This window comes from Colius striatus, chromosome 25, assembly GCF_028858725.1.
Source record: "Colius striatus isolate bColStr4 chromosome 25, bColStr4.1.hap1, whole genome shotgun sequence".
Classification (NCBI taxonomy): domain Eukaryota; kingdom Metazoa; phylum Chordata; class Aves; order Coliiformes; family Coliidae; genus Colius; species Colius striatus.
Genome location: NC_084783.1, coordinates 5,730,934 through 5,739,050, shown reverse-complemented (window position 1 = coordinate 5,739,050; position 8,117 = coordinate 5,730,934).

Here is an 8,117-nt window from a genome sequence, read left to right as displayed (position 1 = left end):
AAGGCAGATCCTGCCGCGAAGTTTTCGGCTCTTGGACTGAAAAACCCAGGCTTGAAGCCTGAAACCCAGGCACGAAGGCCTGAAACCCAGGAACGAAGGCCTGAAACCCAGGCACGAAGCCTGAAACCCAGGCACGAAGGCCTGAAACACAGGCACGAAGCCTGAAACATAGGCACAAAGGCCTGAAACCCAGGCACGAAGTCTGAAACCCAGGCACGAAGGCCTGAAACCCAGGCACGAAGGCCTGAAACCCAGGCACGAAGCCTGAAACCCAGGCACGAAGGCCGGAAACCCAGGCACGAAGCCTGAAATCCCAGGCACGAAGCCTGAAATCCAGGCACGAAGGCCTGAAACCCAGGCACGAAGGCCTGAAACCCAGGCACAAAAGCCTGAACAACCCAGGCACAAAGGCCTGAAAAACCCAGGCACGATACCTACTTCATGCGGCGATCAACCCAGGGTCCGATTCTCAGCTGGGTGGGAAGAAATCAGTCCTACTCAATGTGAGTGATAGCAGAAATCTTCTTCTTCATTGAGAGCAGGCTCTAACTTATATACACAGCAGCTTCAAAGCTAGCTCAGCAACTGCAGCTAATAGATTACATTCTTACGCTCATCCTACTTGCGGTTTCTGCGATAAGCAAGCTCCCTCACATTTTCCCATCTTGTTTTTCCCCCGTAGTTGTTTTCCACCTTGGGCTGTTACCTCGTTAGCTGAAAACAGCCCGACCTTGAAGGAAGAGAAAGCGGCCTGCTGTCTACATGACAGAAACTGCTTTAACCATGGCTCTGGCTCTGGTCTTGATTATGCATTAAATTCATATAACTGGAACTCAGATTGCCTTGCCCCATCGGACCTAACATTATACCCTGGGATCCATGTCCATTCTCCCTTAACCACTCCTCGACAAGACCCCAGCTACAGTAGTAAGTAGGTCCCCATGCAGTCTATCAGCCAGCACGGTGTCACATTTGCAGCTGCTTTCCTGTGGGAGCTATCTTCAATACCACACTTTTTATCCTCAGCTCCCACTGAAAAAGTACATGTGTCTGTTAAGGTATGCCACTGAGTATGGGAGCTACAAGAAAGCAGGAAGGCAGACCCCAGCTACAGTAGTAAGTAGGTCCCCATGCAGTCTATCAGCCAGCACGGTGTCACATTTGCAGCTGCTTTCCTGTGGGAGCTATCTTCAATACCACACTTTTTCTCATTACCTCCCATTGAAAAAATACATGTGTCTGTTAAGTTATGCCACTGAGTATGGGAGCTACAAGAAAGCAGGAAGGCAGACCCCAGCTACAATAGTAAGTAGGTCCCCATGCAGTCTATCAGCCAGCACGGTGTCACATTTGCAGCTCCTTTCCTGTGGGAGCTATCTTCAATACCACACTTTTTCTCCTCAGCTCCCATTGAAAAAATACATGTGTCTGTTAAGTTATGCCACTGAGTATGGGAGCTACAAGAAAGCAGGAAGGCAGACCCCAGCTACAGTAGTAAGTAGGTCCCCATGCAGTCTATCAGACAGCACGCTTTCACATTTGCAGCTCCTTTCCTGTGGGAGCTATCTTCAATACCACACTTTTTCTGTTCAGCTCCCATTGAAAAAATACATGTGTCTGTTAAGTTATGCCACTGAGTATGGGAGCTACAAGAAAGCAGGAAGGCAGACCCCAGCTACAGTAGTAAGTAGGTCCCCATGCAGTCTATCAGCCAGCACGGTGTCACATTTGCAGCTGATTTCGTGTGGGAGCTATCTTCAATACCACACTTTTTATCCTCAGCTCCCATTGAAAAAATACATGTGTCTGTTAAGTTATGCCACTGAGTATGGGAGCTACAAGAAAGCAGGAAGGCAGACCCCAGCTAAAGTAGTAAGTAGGTCCCCATGCAGTCTATCAGCCAGCACGGTGTCACATTTGCAGCTGCTTTCCTGTGGGAGCTATCTTCAATACCACACTTTTTCTGTTCAGCTCCCATAGAATGAAATACATTTTGTCTGTTAAGGTATACCACTGAGTATGGGAGCTACAAGAAAGCAGGAAGGCAGACCCTGCTGCGAAGTTTTCGGCTCTTGGCCTGAAAAACCCAGGCTTGAAGCCTGAAACCCAGGCACGAAGGCCTGAAACCCAGGCACGAAGGCCTGAATCCCAGGCACGAAGGCCTGAAACCCAGGCACGAAGCCTGAAAACCCAGGCACGAAGTCTGAAACCCAGGCACGAAGGCCTGAAACAAAGGCACAAAAGCCTGAAAAACCCAGGCACAAAGGCCTGAAAAACCCAGGCACAAAGGCCTGAAAAGCCCAGGCACAAAAGCCTGAAAAACCCAGGCACGAAGCTTACTTCATGCGGCGATCAACCCAGGGTCCGATTCTCAGCTGGGTGGGAAGAAATCAGTCCTACTCAATGTGAGTGATATCGGAAATCTTCTTCTTCATTGAGAGCAGGCTCTAACTTATATACACAGCAGCTTCAAAGCTAGCTCAGCAACAGCAGCGAATAGATTACATTCTTATGCTCATCCTACTTGCGATTTCTGCGATAAATAAGCTCCCTCACATTTTCCCATCTTGTTTTTCCCCCGTAGTTGTTTTCCACCTTGGGCTGTTACCTCGTTAGCTGAAAACAGCCCGACCTTGAAGGAAGAGAAAGCGGCCTGCTGTCTGCATGACAGAAACTGCTTTAACCATGGCTCTGACTCTGGTCTTGATTGTGCATTAAATTCATATAACTGGAACTCAGATTGCCTTGCCCCATCGGGCCTAACATTATACCCTGGGATCCATGTCCATTCTCCCTTAACCACTCCTCGACAAGACCCCAGCTACAGTAGTAAGTAGGTCCCCATGCATTCTATCAGCCAGCACGGTGTCACATTTGCAGCTGCTTTCCTGTGGGAGCTATCTTCAATACCACACTTTTTCTGTTCAGCTCCCATTGAAAAAATACATGTGTCTGTTAAGGTATACCACTGAGTATGGGAGCTACAAGAAAGCAGGAAGGCAGACCCCAGCTACAGTAGTAAGTAGGTCCCCATGCAGTCTATCAGCCAGCACGGTGTCACATTTGCAGCTGCTTTCCTGTGGGAGCTATCTTCAATACCACACTTTTTCTCCTCAGCTCCCACTGAAAAAATACATGTGTCTGTTAAGGTATACCACTGAGTATGGGAGCTACAAGAAAGCAGGTCGGCAGACCAGAGCTACAGTAGTAAGTAGGTCCCCATGCAATCTATCAGCCAGCACGGTGTCACATTTGCAGGTGCTTTCCTGTGAGAGCTATCTTCAATACCACACTTTTTCTGTTCAGCTCCCACTGAAAAAATACATGTGTCTATTAAGGTATACCACTGAGTATGGGAGCTACAAGAAAGCAGGAAGGCAGACCCCAGCTACATTAATAAGTAGGTCTCCATGCAGTCTATCAGCCAGCACGGTGTCACATTTGCAGCTCCTTTCCTGTGGGAGCTATCTTCAATACCACACTTTTTCTGTTCAGCTCCCATTGAATAAAATACATTTTGTCTGTTAAATTATACCGCTGAGTATGGGAGCTACAAGAAAGCAGGAAGGCAGACCCCAGCTACAGTAGTCAGTAGGTCCCCATGCATTCTATCAGCCAGCACGGTGTCACATTTGCAGCTGCTTTCCTGTGGGAGCTAGCTTCAATACTACACTTTTTCTGTTCAGCTCCCATTGAAAAAATACATGTGTCTGTTAAGGTATACCACTGAGTATGGGAGCTACAAGAAAGCAGGAAGGCAGAACCCAGCTACAGTAGTAAGTAGGTCCCCATGCAGTCTATCAGCCAGCACGCTGTCACATTTGCAGCTGCTTTCCTGTGGGAGCTATCTTCAATACCACACTTTTTCTCCTCAGCTCCCACTGAAAAAATACATGTGTCTGTTAAGGTATACCACTGAGTATGGGAGCTACAAGAAAGCAGGTCGGCAGACCAGAGCTACAGTAGTAAGTAGGTCGCCATGCAATCTATCAGCCAGCACGGTGTCACATTTGCAGGTGCTTTCCTGTGAGAGCTATCTTCAATACCACACTTTTTCTGTTCAGCTCCCATTGAAAAAATACATGTGTCTATTAAGGTATACCACTGAGTATGGGAGCTACACGAAAGCAGGAAGGCAGACCCCAGCTACAGTAATAAGTAGGTCTCCATGCAGTCTATCAGCCAGCACGGTGTCACATTTGCAGCTCCTTTCCTGTGGGAGCTATCTTCAATACCACACTTTTCCTGTTCAGCTCCCATTGAATAAAATACATTTTGTCTGTTACATTATACCGCTGAGTATGGGAGCTACAAGAAAGCAGGAAGGCAGACCCCAGCTACAGTAGTCAGTAGGTCCCCATGCATTCTATCAGCCAGCACGGTGTCACATTTGCAGCTGCTTTCCTGTGGGAGCTATCTTCAATACCACACTTTTTCTGTTCAGCTCCCATTGAAAAAATACATGTGTCTGTTAAGGTATACCACTGAGTATGGGAGCTACAAGAAAGCAGGAAGGCACACCCCAGCTACAGTAGTAAGTAGGTCTCCATGCAGTCTATCAGCCAGCACGGTGTCACATTTGCAGCTGCTTTCCTGTGGGAGCTATCTTCAATACCACACTTTTTCTGTTCAGCTGCCATTGAATGAAATACATTTTGTCTGTTAATGTATACCACTGAGTATGGGAGCTACAAGAAAGCAGGTCGGCAGACCAGAGCTACAGTAGTAAGTAGGTCCCCATGCAATCTATCAGCCAGCACGGTGTCACATTCGCAGGTGCTTTCCTGTGAGAGCTATCTTCAATACCACACTTTTTATCCTCAGCTCCCACTGAAAAAATACATGTGTCTGTGAAGTTATGCCACTGAGTATGGGAGCTACAAGAAAGCAAGAAGGCAGACCCCAGCTACAGTAGTAAGTAGGTCCCCATGCAGTCTATCAGCCAGCACGGTGTCACATTTGCAGCTGCTTTCCTGTGGGAGCTATCTTCAATACCACACTTTTTCTGTTCAGCTCCCATTGAATAAAATACATTTTGTCTGTTAAATTATACCGCTGAGTATGAGAGCTACAAGAAAGCAGGAAGGCAGACCCCAGCTACAGTAGTAAGTAGGTCCCCATGCAGTCTATCAGCCAGCACGGTGTCACATTTGCAGCTGCTTTCCTGTGGGAGCTATCTTCAATACCACACTTTTTCTCCTCAGCTCCCACTGAAAAAATACATGTGTCTGTTAAGGTATACCACTGAGTATGGGAGCTACAAGAAAGCAGGTCGGCAGACCAGAGCTACAGTAGTAAGTAGGTCCCCATGCAATCTATCAGCCAGCACGGTGTCACATTTGCAGGTGCTTTCCTGTGAGAGCTATCTTCAATACCACACTTTTTCTGTTCAGCTCCCACTGAAAAAATACATGTGTCTATTAAGGTATACCACTGAGTATGGGAGCTACAAGAAAGCAGGACGGCAGACCCCAGCTACATTAATAAGTAGGTCTCCATGCAGTCTATCAGCCAGCACGGTGTCACATTTGCAGCTCCTTTCCTGTGGGAGCTATCTTCAATACCACACTTTTTCTGTTCAGCTCCCATTGAATAAAATACATTTTGTCTGTTAAATTATACCGCTGAGTATGGGAGCTACAAGAAAGCAGGAAGGCAGACCCCAGCTACAGTAGTCAGTAGGTCCCCATGCATTCTATCAGCCAGCACGGTGTCACATTTGCAGCTGCTTTCCTGTGGGAGCTAGCTTCAATACTACACTTTTTCTGTTCAGCTCCCATTGAAAAAATACATGTGTCTGTTAAGGTATACCACTGAGTATGGGAGCTACAAGAAAGCAGGAAGGCAGAACCCAGCTACAGTAGTAAGTAGGTCCCCATGCAGTCTATCAGCCAGCACGGTGTCACATGCAGCTGCTTTCCTGTGGGAGCTATCTTCAATACCACACTTTTTCTCCTCAGCTCCCACTGAAAAAATACATGTGTCTGTTAAGGTATACCACTGAGTATGGGAGCTACAAGAAAGCAGGTCGGCAGACCAGAGCTACAGTAGTAAGTAGGTCGCCATGCAATCTATCAGCCAGCACGGTGTCACATTTGCAGCTGCTTTCCTGTGAGAGCTATCTTCAATACCACACTTTTTCTGTTCAGCTCCCATTGAAAAAATACATGTGTCTATTAAGGTATACCACTGAGTATGGGAGCTACAAGAAAGCAGGACGGCAGACCCCAGCTACAGTAATAAGTAGGTCCCCATGCATTCTATCAGCCAGCACGGTGTCACATTTGCAGCTGCTTTCCTGTGGGAGCTATCTTCAATACCACACTTTTTCTGTTCAGCTCGCACTGAAAAAATACATGTGTCTGTTAAGGTATACCACTGAGTATGGGAGCTACAAGAAAGCAGGAAGGCACACCCCAGCTACAGTAGTAAGTAGGTCTCCATGCAGTCTATCAGCCAGCACGGTGTCACATTTGCAGCTGCTTTCCTGTGGGAGCTATCTTCAATACCACACTTTTTCTCCTCAGCTCCCACTGAAAAAATACATGTGTCTGTTAAGGTATACCACTGAGTATGGGAGCTACAAGAAAGCAGGTCGGCAGACCAGAGATACAGTAGTAAGTAGGTCCCCATGCAATCTATCAGCCAGCACGGTGTCACATTTGCAGGTGCTTTCCTGTGAGAGCTATCTTCAATACCACACTTTTTCTCCTCAGCTCCCATTGAAAAAAATACATTTTGTCTGTTAAGTTATGCCACTGAGTATGGGAGCTACAAGAAAGCAAGAAGGCAGACCCCAGCTACAGTAGTAAGTAGGTCCCCATGCAGTCTATCAGCCAGCACGGTGTCACATTTGCAGCTGCTTTCCTGTGGGAGCTATCTTCAATACCACACTTTTTCTCCTCAGCTCCCATTAAAAAAATACATGTGTCTGTTAAGGTATACCACTGAATATGGGAGCTACAAGAAAGCAGGAAGGCAGACCCCAGCTACAGTAGTAAGTAGGTCCCCATGCATTCTATCAGCCAGCACCTTGTCACATTTGCAGCTGATTTCCTGTGGGAGCTATCTTCAATACCACACTTTTTCTGTTCAGCTCCCATTGAAAAAATACATGTGTCTGTTAAGGTATACCACTGAATATGGGAGCTACAAGAAAGCAGGAAGGCAGACCCCAGCTACAGTAGTAAGTAGGTCCCCATGCATTCTATCAGCCAGCACCTTGTCACATTTGCAGCTGATTTCCTGTGGGAGCTATCTTCAATACCACACTTTTTCTCCTCAGCTCCCATTGAAAAAATACATGTGTCTGTTAAGTTATGCCACTGAGTATGGGAGCTACAAGAAAGCAGGAAGGCAGACCCCAGCTACAGTAGTAAGTAGGTCCCCATGCAGTCTATCAGACAGCACGCTTTCACATTTGCAGCTCCTTTCCTGTGGGAGCTATCTTCAATACCACACTTTTTCTGTTCAGCTCCCATTGAAAAAATACATGTGTCTGTTAAGTTATGCCACTGAGTATGGGAGCTACAAGAAAGCAGGAAGGCAGACCCCAGCTACAGTAGTAAGTAGGTCCCCATGCAGTCTATCAGCCAGCACGGTGTCACATTTGCAGCTGATTTCGTGTGGGAGCTATCTTCAATACCACACTTTTTATCCTCAGCTCCCATTGAAAAAATACATGTGTCTGTTAAGTTATGCCACTGAGTATGGGAGCTACAAGAAAGCAGGAAGGCAGACCCTGCCGCGAAGTTTTCGGCTCTTGGCCTGAAAAACCCAGGCTTTAAGCCTGAAACCCAGGCACGAAGCCTGAAACCCAGGCACGAAGGCCTGAAACCCAGGCACGAAGGCCTGAAACCCAGGCACGAAGCCTGAAACATAGGCACGAAGCCTGAAACCCAGGCACGAAGTCTGAAACCCAGGCACGAAGGCCTGAAACCCAGGCACGAAGCCTGAAACCCGGGCACGAAGGCCGGAAACCCAGGCACGAAGCCTGAAAACCCAGGCACGAAGCCTGAAATCCAGGCACGAAGGCCTGAAACCCAGGCACGAAGGCCTGAAACCCAGGCACAAAAGCCTGAAAAACCCAGGCACAAAGGCCTGAAAAACCCAGGCAC